General features: G+C 38.3%; 1 protein-coding gene and 1 long non-coding RNA gene across 5 annotated transcripts in view; one reads left to right on the top strand and one right to left on the bottom strand.

Annotated features, from left to right (window-relative positions):
- LOC141565722 (uncharacterized) overlaps window positions 1-2251 on the bottom strand; it is a 59940-nt gene extending 57689 nt beyond the window's left edge. The window contains exon 1 of the long non-coding RNA XR_012489101.1: window positions 2040-2251. This is a non-coding gene — a long non-coding RNA (uncharacterized LOC141565722). The remainder of the gene's footprint in view (window positions 1-2039) is intronic.
- RFX2 (regulatory factor X2) overlaps window positions 1962-13802 on the top strand; it is a 139071-nt gene continuing 127230 nt past the window's right edge. For 3 of the 4 annotated variants that reach the window (XM_074309189.1, XM_074309181.1, XM_074309171.1), the window contains exon 1: window positions 2025-2153. The gene's annotated coding sequence lies outside the window, so the exon portion shown is untranslated. Of the gene's footprint in view, window positions 2154-13802 lie in introns of all 4 variants that reach the window. The other variant, XM_074309160.1, reaches the window with a different exon arrangement.

The raw sequence follows: 13802 nt of genomic DNA, 5'->3' as shown, positions 1-13802 counted from the left end.
CCGTTGATGTAAGTCTCTCCAGATCTTTCTGAATTCATCCTGCTGGTCATTTCTTACAGAACAATAATATTCTGTAACCTTCATATGCCATAATTTACCCAACCATTCTCCAATCGATGGGCATCCATTCATTTTCCAGTTTCTAGCCACTATGAAAAGGGCTGCCACAAACATTTTTGTCCCTTTCCCTCCCTTAAGCTCTCTTTGGGATATAAGCCCAACAGTTACACTGCTGGGTCAATGGGCATGCACAGTTTGATAACTCTTTGAGCATAGTTCCAAACTGCTCTCCAGAATTGGAGAGCTCACAATTCCACCAACAATGTATCGGTGTTCCAGTTTTCCCACATCCCCTGCTATTTACTTTCACCTCCAGCCAGTCAGGGCCCAAACAATGACCAACTGGGCTTGTCCAGGGATCTATTCTTGGTCAATCTATGAAAGTCAGAGTGATTTGAGTTTAAGATCCTTACCAGTAAACCCCAAGATATCTTGCTAGTTTTCAGTGGTTAAAATTTACATTTTGGGGGTACAGCACCAACACCCTATGTGGACATCCGGAAAGGAAGAGATAGAAGGAAAAAATCACACAGTATTAATTTATATTAATACCTGTTGTTTAGCCTCTGCCGATGGTGGCTTCATTTTGTATTTACTTACATTTGCATATACTTAACTGGGTACGGGTTGTCTGCCCCAAAAACATTCCTGGAAAGCAGTGCCAGTTTTGTTTTGGTGTTTGCACTTCCACCGGATATACCCCTAACTTTGTATATACACCCACACAATAATGAATTCATTATATATGCAGAATATAAACATTAGCTACTTGCTCAAGGCAGCACCGAGTACAAACATGTAAACTACAGTTTACTTAAGTGCCACACAGCATCAGTGGGCGATGAAACGTGCCTGTCAATTCCACAGTTGATGTGGAATTCTATATATATAATACCCATAGTTGAAAAGAGCTAAAAGTCATATTGAGAGCTGACATATAACTGAAAGATTTTAAGGCTAAGTGATGAGTTGACTTTACACACACACATACACAAGTATCTCTGTATATAGCAGAGAGGATTTTTACGCGCCCGATGAGAGTTGACATGACTATATACACATTGAGAAGAGAAAGTTTTAGCGAAGGGGTCCACTTTAATAGCTTAAACCTGTGGAATGTCTCGTATACAATATGTTTGATGTATGATGTCATCTGTAAAATATACCTTGTTACAGGGCATACACCACAGGTATAAGGTGAAGCAATGTCATTATATACAAAGTTAAGTTACAAAGTCATTTGGAAGGAGGGTACCGGCACACGGTAAAATTTGAGAACTTTTCCTGCTTCGGTTCCTTCACTTGTAAGACCCCTCCCCCCATTTAGAAAGATCCTCAATAGTTTTCTTCAGGCCCGGGACGCAGTTTCACACCTCCCATTCCCCGCCCAGAAAAGTCCCCTTCAACTCTCGCTCGGCTCCTCGTCCTAATTTCTTTTCCCCTCTTCCCTTTCGCCCTACAACCTTCGTAGCCCCTTTCTCATCTCAGCCCTCCTTCTTTTTCCCTTCCCTTCACACCACCCCCTTTCCAGGAAGCTCCAAGTCGAGCGCCAAACTTTCAAGGCCCGCCCCTCTACAGTCTCCGCGGTTGGCCAGACTGCGGGCCCAAACTCGAGCTTTGACTGACATCCGGAAAAGCCAATGAGAGGGCGAGGTTGGGCCCCGCCCGTTATGCACAGAGTAGGGAGGATGACGGTTGAGTGGAACGTGGTAACAGTTGCCGCTAACAACCTTCCCCCTCCTCCCTCCCTCTTCTCCGCCCCTCCCCCTCCCGGAGAGCCAGAAGCGCCCGGTCTGGCTCCGACTAGATCGGGGTGCGCGCACGCGCGCTCCCTCCCGCTTGGGCTCGGAGCGCGAGGGTTGAAGAGGGAGGAGGAGGAGGAGGAGCCTAGAGCTGGGAGGAGGAGGAGGAGCGGGAGCGGCCGCGCCGCCGCCGCTGCCGCCGCCATAGAGACAGTAGCCGTGGATACTGTTACTTACCAACGGGGAGCAACACGCAGCCGGAGTCGCCACCGCAGCCGCCAGAGCCACAGCCCGAACTCCAGGCCGAGCCCGCGAGAGGCAGCGCCGCCGCGGCCCCCGCCGCCGCTGCAGGTGACCGATGCGAGCGAGCGAGCCCCGACCCGGCCGGCCCGGGCCGGAGGGGAAAGTTTGTCCGGCCTCCTCTCTCGCTCGGGGCCGGGCCGGGCCCCGCGCACACGCTCCCTCCGCACGCCGCACGCCGCACTCGCTGTCACTCTCGCCCTGTCCTACCACCCTCACCCGCACTAGTCCGGGGTCGGCTGGGCGGGGGAGGGGGCGCCGCGGAGAGCGGGAGGACCCCCCCTCCCTACTCCACTCCGAGCCCTTCTCTCCTCTCCTCCCAGGCTTCGGAACTCCAGCCGACGCCGTCGGGGGGGGGGGGGGCTTAATCCCTCCCCCACTCCCGTCCCCCCTTTCTTTCCCTTCCCCTACTATGGGACCCGGCTCACTTTAAGGACTTGGCAGAGTTGGGCAGAGTTGACATTGACTTTGGGACTGCCCCCCCATTTCTTCCTTCTCTCCTCTCTCCCCTGGAACGGAGTCTCCGGGCCCCCTCCCCCCTCTACTTGCTAGCTCCTCCCCCTACTGTCCTCTTCCCCCCTGAGCCCCCTCCGGTTTGGTCGCGGCCCAGGCGCTGCCACAGCTTCCTCCCTCTTTGGGGAGTCCCTGCCTCCCCACCATCCGCTCCTGCTCCTCGGGCCGTGCCCCCGCCCCGGCTCCTGCCGTCTCTCTGTCCGCCTCCGTATTTAGACGAATTGGGGACTTGACCAAGTTTTCCCTCGGTAGCCAGCTTTCAGACGGACAAGCTGCCAGTATCTCCTGAGCTGGCCCCGAATCTCCTGGGCATCACCCCCTCCCTGATAGTCAGAACTAAAGCAAACCCTCTCTACAGAACAGTTCTTTTGATTTTCTTCCCTCCCTCATTTTCCTTTTAGAAAAATCGGTCTCATCTAAGTTCCTTACGTTTCTCTTTAAATGATTTTCACACAGCGATTGCCGACATCAAACTCCTCTCCATCCGTGTAGTTTTTCCCCCCTTTCAGTTTGTTTTTAAACAGATTCCCGGGTCCCAAAAAGGGAAGCTCTATCCTAACTTTACAGTCTTTGGTGGAATGACATTTTAAAATTTGATATGTAAATGAGACTTCTAATGTCATAATATTCTTGCCATTCATGTGATTAAACAAGTGTCATTTTTCAGTTTTTAAACTTTTGTTACGGCAGGAATAATTAAGGGGGGGGAGACAGTGGGAGATAATGGAATACTTATTTAAGTTGATTTTAAAATTTTTTTCTCTTTATTATCCACCTCTTGTTTTCTAGCAATTTTCATCCTTTCTAAAATGATCGCCGCTTACATTGTTCTGTTTTTATCAAATGATTCTCAATATGATTACTGAAGTTCTGATTTTTCCTTTGTTTTAAAAAAATTCTTCTGGGTAAAATGCAAGGTATAGTGAAAAAGAGCACTGATTCAGCTTCTTTCAGAGGATCCAGGCTCAGATCCCACCTCTGACATTAATTGTGTAGGCAAGTGACTAAATCTTGCTGGGTTTCAGTTTCTGCAGCTCAAAAATGAGGTGGTTGAACTCGATGATAGTAGCCTCAGAAGTGCCTTTCCCCTCTCAGTGTATTATCCAGTGAGATTTCTCAGTTTCAACTTTTCTTCTCACTTCCTTTTGCTCCATTTTCCTTGATGATTTTTATTTTTAAGTTTCTATCTTTGAAGTACTGAAACTTTTTTTTTTTTTTTTTTTTAAGTTTGTAGTAAAGAGGAAATTTCCTCTCTGGCCTTTGGAATGTACTTCCCATTCCTTTTTCCTAATGCTCAGTCTTAAAAGATATGAACTAACTTTGGAAATAAGCGCTCACCTTCTCAAGCACGAAAACCTGCAGAAAGGGAAGCTGATTGTATTAATTTTACTATATAGCTTAATGAGAAAAGACAGGTCAAATGGATTTAGGTTCTTGTCCAGTTTTCTTAACGCCTTTATTGGCCTATAAGAGGCTACTCTAAAAGTGCCTAAAACAAAAATGTCTGGGCCAAAAGTCTTAGTATCATTTTAGTAATGGTAATTAGATTTTGGGGACATTTTATACTTCATGACTAGTAAAGCTCAACTAACTTAAAACAGTGGGGGCAACTAGCTGGTTCAGTGGAGAAAGTGGTGGGCCTAGAGTCAGAAGGCTTGAGTTCAAATGTGGCCTCAGACACTTAATTTACTGTGTGACCCTGGGCAAGTCACATACCACTCTTTGCCTCATGTATAAGGTGAGTGGAAGAAAGAAATGGCATTCCACTCTAGTATCTTTGCCAAGAAAATTTCAATGAAAATTTCATGAAGACTTGACTGAGCAACAACAATAAACTTAAAACAATATTATTAAGACTTTTGGTCAATTTCTGTCCCAGAGTCTTAGAGCCAGTGTCTGGGAGTTTTTAATATTCTGGATAGTTTTAAATTTTAACACAAACTGTTATATTGACTTTTGGGAAATATTGTATGTCAGCTGGTTGGAGCCTGAATAATAGTTGAATAATAGCTCCCAAGTAACTGATCTTTTAGTAAAAATTATATATATATAGTTTTCATAAAAAGTAGAGCTAGTTATTGAACACTTTATGTAAACCATTCCAAATAAACGAATGAGCCTTGCTCCTCAATTTGTAATTCTCAATGAGAAATTAATGGATAATTTAATTATCCAAAGTTAAAAAGCAAATTACAGGCAGTTCGTATATTACTAACTTTCAATCATGAGCCTGGTTATCATTGTGGAAGAACTCTTTCACCTTAATTTAAGATGACCACATTATAGTTTATTAGTTTAATAGTGTTTACTATGAAAACGTGACTTATATAAATACACATCAGTGTGGGTTAAATTGAAATTTTATCTGGACCTCATTTTTGTGCTTTAGGGCTTCCTACCCACTTGCTTACCCCAATATAGTGTACCATTTCCCTTAAATTTTAGATTTAGAATAAAGATTACTAATGCATTTGGAAATCATAGGCATTAGTATCAACATTGTGAAGGACCTTAAGGGACCTCAAAATATAAGAAAATGAGTGAGTGATTCTTTTCATTATATAATCATAGACATTGAAGATCCTTTATCTTAATATTTATTATTTTAAACCTTTATTTCTTAATACCCCAAAGGTTTCCTAACTGGATTTTGAACAATGTATACATTTTATTCTCTGCTTTTAATTTTTAAATTAAAACAACTTTAATAATTAATAATAATAATAATTGGGCAGTCATGCTACTCTGAGAAGTTTTTAAACTAGGAGTAGAATAGTGTGTGTGTGTATAAAATTTTTAAATGCCCTGTTTTCCTCACTTAAACTAGATTGTGATTAGATGCTTCCCTGTAGGACACAATTTCTAGTTAAGATAGAAATTTGGAACTTGAGATATAGTTGAGTTTTTTTTTCCTCCAAAAGTATTAAAAACTATAAGATCACTGGGAAAGTAGGCATAGGGAAGAGGGAGGAATGTTATTGTTAGTAGTATAAGGACATGAGCCAAATTGGTATGGAGGCTGGAGTAGGAGAGACAAGAAGTATCAAATAGAAAGGAAAACCATGACAGAATAATCCTTTGAAAGTTCAGGACAAAGAGAGAATTGAGGATGATGTGGTTCATCTTTGCCACTTAGTAGCAGCTTTTTTACACAACACAGTATTTCTGATCCTAATTGCCTCTCTTGTAAAGTGGAGATAATAACTTTTGCAACATTTGCTTCTTTCACTGTCTTGTACTTTGGTTAGGCAAATCAAACTAAATCCTGTTAAATTCTGTAGAGATGTAAGTTATTATAATTTAGAAAGCTTTATAGCAAAAGACAAATATGGATTTGTATGGCTCTGAAAAACTTGAACTTCTACATAGAAAAACTTTATGAATGGAAAATCTTGAGAGGATTTATGTGTTGTGCCATGTTTTTTAATGTAGGAGACTTGACAAACTGCTAATTTAATAGACTAGATAGTCAATACCTGAAACGAGAATCACTTGGTTGATTTTTAAGTAGCTAGGGAAACCAACTCAAAATGATGGTTTAAAAAATATTCTGTGCTGGCCAGCAAAAAAAAAAAAAAAAATATTGACCACATAAAAAGAAGTCTCATATTTTTTTGATTGGTTGAGTTAATGAACTTGAAATCATTTGATTTATTGGGGAGACTTTCATAAACATCACAGAAGTCAAAGGTGTAATCGACCTTAGCATTGCTTTAACCTAAACAACTCATTTGGCCCAAAGATAAAGTCATAAGTCTAATGTAAGTCAGCAAGTATATATTAGAGTTCAGCTATACATTTTCTTATTTTAAGTTTTGATTCCTCAAATTGTACCATCCTGCCTCCACTACTGAATTCATTTTCTGAAAGTTGGTTTAGGTAGAACTTCAGATTTAGGTCAAATGGCTAACTTAAGTATAGAATGAGAAAAAAAAAAAAAAAAAAGAATTTTGACCCAAATTCTGTACCACAAATGTAGATCTCTCTAACTCAGTATTAGAGCATCATGTTTATTGCTAGGTTATATTAAATGGCCAAACTACAGACAGAAGTTATTTGCTGCAAACATTTTGAAACCAGTTTCTCTTCTTTTATCTCTCTTTTGAATGCCAGCTCAGTTGGAGTTTGGAAATAGGCCATTTGGAGCAGAGGACTGTCCTGAGGTACACGCCACAACTTGAAGTCAGTCCTTAGAAACAGCTTTAGTTCATCTCAATTCTTTGTCCTGGAATTTATTTCTAATGTCTGGAGCATGAATTTGGCTTTTGTGCTACGAGTCTTTGTTGCTTATTATGCTACTGCTTTATTTATTTTTTCTATTTGTGAATTAATGAATTTCCTAAAAATAGATCTGACTTTTCTATGAGATTATCAGTAGGTACACATCTACAATATCCACATACAAAATAAATGAGTCTGAACGTATGTTATATAAAACACAAAAAGTGTTTATGAAATTCAGAATATTAAAATTACTCTTAATAGACATGTATGTAGCATAGTGAATAAGACTGTTAAATCTGAAGGAAAGACCTGAATCCAGATCTGGTCTCTGATAACTCTGTTATGCTGGGCAGGATATTTAATCTCTGTCTGCCTTAGTTTCCTCATCTGTAAAATGAAAATAATAGTGCTTATCTCCCAGGATTTTTATAGAGATCAAATAACATGTATAAAATGTGCTATATAAATTCTATTATTATTATTTCTATACGATAGTCAACAAACATTTATTAGGCACAGTGCCAGACACTGTACTAGGGCCCTGGGGATATAAAGACAAAACAGTTCCTGTTCACAAATCTTACATTCAAACAGGAGAAAGAGCATGTACACTTTTAAATAAGTACAAAATAAGTACAAGGCCATGGGGAAGGGAGGAGTCACTAGGAGTTGGGGGAATCAAAGACTACACTTAATAGGTAGCATTTAAGATACATTTTGAAGGAAGCTAGAGATTCTATGAGGTGGCAAGAAGGAGAAAGTACATCCCAGGCAAAGGAGATAGATATGATTGTGGGAAATAGAATATATGTTCAAGCATTATAGACAGGTCTAGAATTATAGAGAGATTATATGCAAATAAGCTTGAAAAGGTAGTCTCTTTTAAAGAGAAAAATCAGTTTTTGGATTTCAAATTCCCCCGGCACTTGCTTTGGTTGCTTTCCCTTTGATAGCAGTTCTCAGGACTGGACCCCAGACCTCTCATTTTCTTCTTCACTGGCCTCATTCTCCCAAGTTATTTTTGAGGGGATAGAACTGGCCTTAGCTAAAGATCAGTTCTCTTCCCTTCGGTAGAATGCTACCTCCCCCCCTCCAATCTCTTAGCTACTGCTTCCCTACCTCAGTTACCTGGGTTTCTGAGCTTTCTGGCTGGACACTGCTACCTCAGGCAGAGCAAGCTGCTTGCTTTTCTGTACTCCCACTTTGTCACATAGAGTGAAGGAAGGCAGAGTCAAGTTCTTTTGTTGGTTGCCTCAGAATTGATTTGCTTGTTTGTTCTTTCATTCTTGAAGACAATGACATCAAAAAGGTGATGCCATGATATGTCTATGAATTGGATTTAAGCTGTGCAAGGTCAGCTGCTTCACTTTGTCCTCTGGAACCATCAGGGTCCAGTGGCCAGATAAAGATGAGGGCTAGAGATGGCCCTGGCTGTAGTGGCAGACTTTAGCCTTTTTATGCTAAGGTCTTTAATAGGTCTCAGTTTGACTAAGACCATACTCACTTAATGATTAAGGTTAAATAGCTATTGAATAAGGGTGGAGAGAATGTAGTTAACTTGCAGAAAGACTGCAGCTATGGTAGTAAGGGGTAGAACCCAGACCACGAACCTTGTCAGATCAGGTCTTAAGGCCTTGCCAGAATGTAGAGGCAGATGGGGAAGTGGGTATTGAGCAAGTGTGTTAGAGATTAGCTTTCTGTGCTGTTCATTCCTGAGGATTCTTAGTGCCTTAGCACATGGTGACAACAGCTATAATTGCCTTACTTCTTGTTCATAATTCTTATTTTGGAGAATTTTGACAATTCATGAGGATTGGAGAAAATGGCTAGTCCTCTGACCCAGAAGTTCAGAGTTGTGCTTTAGAAAGATTGATTTGGTAGCTATGTAAAGGATGTATGGGAGAGAGGAAAGACTATAAGAACAGCATATATTTATATGCAGGTTTGGCACGCCTGGCACATAATAAGCACTTAATAAATGCTTTTCTCATTTATTCATAACACTGCTTTTAAGTTTAGCCATCAAGCTTAGTTGTCAACTTAAAGGAGAAAGAGATGGGACTGAATTACTATCAAGAAGTGGGCACTTTTTTTTTAACCTTTTAAAAATATATTTTAAAATTTATTTTTATTTTATCATTATAGCTTTTTATTTACAAAACATATGCATGGGTAATTTTTTAACACTGACCCTTGCAAAATCTTCTGTTCCAACTTTTTCCCTTCTCCCACTTCCTCCCCTAGATGGCAAGTAGTCCAATACATGTTAAATATGTTAAAGTATATGTTAAATCCAATATATGTATACATATTTATATAGTTATTTTGCTGTACAAGAAAAATCAGATTAGAAAGAAAGAAAAAAAAACCTGAGAGGGAAAACAAAAATGCAAGCAAACAATAACAGAAAGAATGGAAATGCTATGTTGTTGTCCACACTCATTTCCCAAAGTTTTCTCTCTGGGTGTAGCTGATTCTCTTCTTTACTGAACAATTGGAACTGGTTTGAATCATCTCATTATTGAAGAGAGCCACATCCATCAGATTTTGATCATCCAATAATCTCGTTGCCGTGTATAATGATCTCCTGGTTCTGCTTATTTCACTCAGCATCAGTTCATGTAAGTCTCTCCAGGCTTCAGTGAAATCATCCTGTTGGTCATTTCTTACAGAACAATAATATTCCATAACATTCATATACCATAATTTACCCAACCATTCTCCAATTGATGGGCATCCATTCAATTTCCAGTTTCTAGCCACTATAAAGAGGGCTGCCACAAACATTTTTGCACATACAAGTCCCTTTCCCTTTTTTAAGATCTCTTTGGGATATAAGTGGGCAGTTCTTTTAACCCTACTGCAAATATCTTCTTCTTCTTCTTTTTCTTCTTCTTCTTCTTTTTTTTTTTTTTTAAATATAGATGTTCTTCTCACAGTGACAAATCTTGGCACATCATAACTTCTGAAGAAATGAAATTACAAATATCCTGAAAGGCAATAGAAAGAAGCTGAATGTCATTCTTAAAAAAGCTAATACAACAATATAATCATCATGATCATAGATTCATCATAGTTTCTAAAGTTTTTAAGTGTTTGCTTCCCAACAGCCATGTAAAAAGAGATACTCCAAATATCATTCTCATTTTGTTAATGAGGAAGCAAGTTGTATGAGTTTATGAGTTGCCTGTGATCATATAGATTAGTGTCAGAGCCAATATTCAAATCTCTATTTCCTGACCAAGTCAGCATACTACATTATACCATGCTGACCCCCTTTCTTTTCCTTCCCACCTCCTTCCCTCTCTTTCTCTATCTTTCCTCCTTTTATTTCTCCTCCTTCCCTCCCTCCCTCCCTTTCCTTCTTTCCTTCTTCCTTCCTTCCCTTTCTCCTTTCCTCCCCATCACAAAGACTTTTTAAATCCATTTTTTTTAGTTCCAAATTCTTGTCCTTTCCTCCTTCAGGTAGTGAGCTAGTATAGTAGAGTGTTGGACTTAGTATCAGGAAGACAAGTTCATATCCAGCCTTAGACATTTGTTAGCTGTGTGACCCCTCAAACCACCTAATCTCTTGTTTGCCTCAGTTTTCTCAGTCTTCTCAGGGTTATTGTGAGAATCAATTGAGATAATAATTGTAAAACACTTAGCCCAGTGCCTTGCAGCAGAGTAGGCATTTTATAAATGTTAGCTATTGTAATTATTAGGAAGTAGCTAGGTGACTCAGTGTCATGGTTGGAATCAGGAAGACCTGAGTTAAAAATCTAGCTTCAGATACTTCTTTTTGGTTGTATCACTTAGCAAGTCACTTAACCTCTTTTTGCCATAATCCACTGGAGAAGGAAATGGCAAATCATTTCAGTATCTTTGCCAAATTAAAAAAAAAAAACAAAACCCATGGACAGTGTGGTTTTTGGGGTCATGAAGAACTAGACCCCACAAAATAACAGTAGCAATAATTATTACTATTCCCCACCCAATGAGAAGGTAAGAAAAACAAAAACATATAAGCATATAAAAATAAATTCCTACATTAGCCATGTTTCAAAAAAAAGAAAAGGAAAGAAAAAAGAAAATAAAAAGAAAAAATACTTCAGGCTCCATTCTGAGTCCTTCATTTTTCTATCTGGAGATAGATTTTTATTGTTGATTTTGTTCAGACTATTTTTCAGTTGTGAACAACTCTTTGTGACCTCATTTTGGGGTTTTGTTGGCAGAGACTGGCACAATTTGCCATTTTCTTCTCTAACTCATTTTACAGATGAGGAAACTGAGGCAAGCAGGGTTAAGTGTCTTGCCTAGGTGTCACCCAGCTACTAAGTATGAGAATGGATCACGAAGATGAATTTTTCTGACTCTAGGCCACCTCACTGCCTCCTTGATATGGATAGCAAATTTAGACATGAGTCCTTTGGAATTGTGTGGGATAATTCTGTTGATCAGACATACTGAAGTCTTCATAATTTATTATCTTTATAATAATCAGCATTATGTGTTATTTTTCTGGTTTTGCTTATTTCAGTTTGCACTATTTCATACAAGTCTTCCCAGATTTTTCAGAAACCCTTCCCTTCCTAATTTTTTATAGCACAATAGTATTCCATCATATTATACTATAACTTGTTCAGCCGTTTCCCAATAGAAGGGGATTTTTTCAGTTCTTTACCAATACAAAAAGAGTTGCGATAAATATTTTTGTAAATATGTCTCACTTTTTTTGTAATCATAGATATTTTTGATAAGTATGTCATATCTTGCACAAGTCTTTATTAGTAATATGCAGCAATATGCTTGTATGTGCCATACATCTTCCTTTTACTTTTTGAGTAATCTTTGAGATTTATAGGATTTCATAATTGAAACTTAAGTGTTCTAGGGCTAGGCAGATATCATCCCTTTTCTAAATGTTGACTCTTCAAAAACCTGAAGAAAGCTATTATGTCTCTTTTAAGGCACCTTACCATTTTTTAATCTTATTATCATTCCTTTAAACAATTTTTAAAGGTATGGCATGATCTTAGGGCCCTTCATTCTTATGGTCAACACCAGTGGAAGTCATTGAGTTGATCGGTGTTTTTCCTAAAATATAACCAGGTATTGTCTAACCAGTCTAGAAAACAGTGTAAAATCTCTTTAAATTCCATATCCTTTTACTCTTTTAATAAAATTGATTCTTTTTGGCTGCCACATCTCCCTTGAGGCCTAATTATTGTGTTCTTTACTTTGTAGGTACTTAGCACTACTAGGAGAATATTGATGCTAAAAAGACAAACTATTCTGACAGTATAAAGATTTTAACTGCCTAAATGTAGACCATCAGGATCTTTTTGTATTTATTTCTAGGAGTTCATTGGTAAAACCTATATAAGGGTTACCCACTCAACTGCTTGTCATTATCAGGGCAATATATGTTCTGCTTATAAAAGCAAGAAAAAAAACAAACCAAAGTTGAGATACATTATTCATAGGCTTCCTTAAGGTCCCACTTTGTTCATTTTATAAGATTTTGAGCATTTAAAAAATAACCATTCACTTTTTCTTCAAACTATATTTTCTCTAGATTCTTAAGAAGATGAGGTAATTTACTTGGAAAAAGTAGTGGATCCTGGAGGGAATACTAAGTTACATACTAAGTTCAGATTTTAGCTTTGTGACCTTGGGCAAGGTACTTAACAAATCTCTCTTGTCCTCAGTTTACTCATTTGTAAGCTGAGAAATTGATCCTGATACAAAGGGACAAGTACAGGTTAAGGAAGTAAGTTCCAAATATAAGGTCCCTTCTAGTTTTAAATTCTTTTTTTTTTTAATTAATAATTTTTATTTACCAGATATATGCAGGGGTAATTTTACAACATTGACAATTGCCAAACCTCTTGTTCCAATAGTTTTAAATTCTTATCCTATGAACCTAGAATCATAATTTTAGAATAGTTAAGGGGACGAGGATAATTACATATAGTTCACTCTCATTTCCCTGAATGTTTGACAGAGAAATTGTGACTTAAATGAGATATAGGATATTGTGTCATAAGGAAGAGTTATAATTTTTTATTCTTTGAGTTTAAAATTTATACGGCCTATGTAATGTCCCATTGGAGCCTTTGAACCTTTACTGTAATACATGTGACTTGAAGGACCCCAGAATAAAATACCTGTTCCTACTTATAGAAGGCAGAATTTTCTGGCATTAAAAATGCATATTTGTAAACAGTAAGATCAAAAGATTACACCTTAGTCACACTTCTTTTTGGATCTTTTGCTTAGGTTTTCAGTTTCTTCTCAGTTAAGATTCTATAGATTGTCTACTAATTTAATCAGATCTTTCTCCTGCTAGGGAAATATTGGTCAGTAACAATAGGACTTGATGATTATTTTGTTTTTATAAACTTCATTTTTTTAGAAACAGCAATTTCTATATTGGTTTTCATGAGGAAAATAATTTGATGAGTATGTATTGTTGCTTGAGGGCAAGGGACTCTCACTTTTAGTATCTCTTAGGTAATATCTGACATAGTATTTAATAAATGCTTGTTGATTGATTGGTTTTGCCATTTTACCTCCCACCCATTAACCCCACTCTATCCTCATTTGGAAATCTCCATTATGCTAGTCAGTTCTGAAAAGGAAAAAGAAAATGAATTAAATATAGGAAAAGACAAAAGAGAAAATATGGATAAAAGGCGAGCAGAAAGAAAACTATAATTTTTCCATTTCTATATTCTACTCCTTTTTTTATGCTACTTCTTTAGAGCAATACATATGTTCCAAAAAAGTTTACTTTCAGATAATTCTGTCAAGTTGAATACCATTTCTCCCACTGACATTTTAATCTGGTTTTTATTACACATGGGAACATTGTAGTCCTAGTGATATCTTAATACCTGAATGGCTGAGTATTTGAAAGCTCTGCTTTGGAAATGTGGTTGATCTTTGTTTTGATCAAAGTCTTCTAAGTTGTTTTTCATT

This window comes from Sminthopsis crassicaudata, chromosome 1 (genome assembly GCF_048593235.1).
Source record: "Sminthopsis crassicaudata isolate SCR6 chromosome 1, ASM4859323v1, whole genome shotgun sequence".
NCBI lineage: Eukaryota > Metazoa > Chordata > Mammalia > Dasyuromorphia > Dasyuridae > Sminthopsis > Sminthopsis crassicaudata.
Note: the sequence above shows the minus strand (reverse complement) of the source record. Positions and strands in the feature narration are given on the sequence as shown.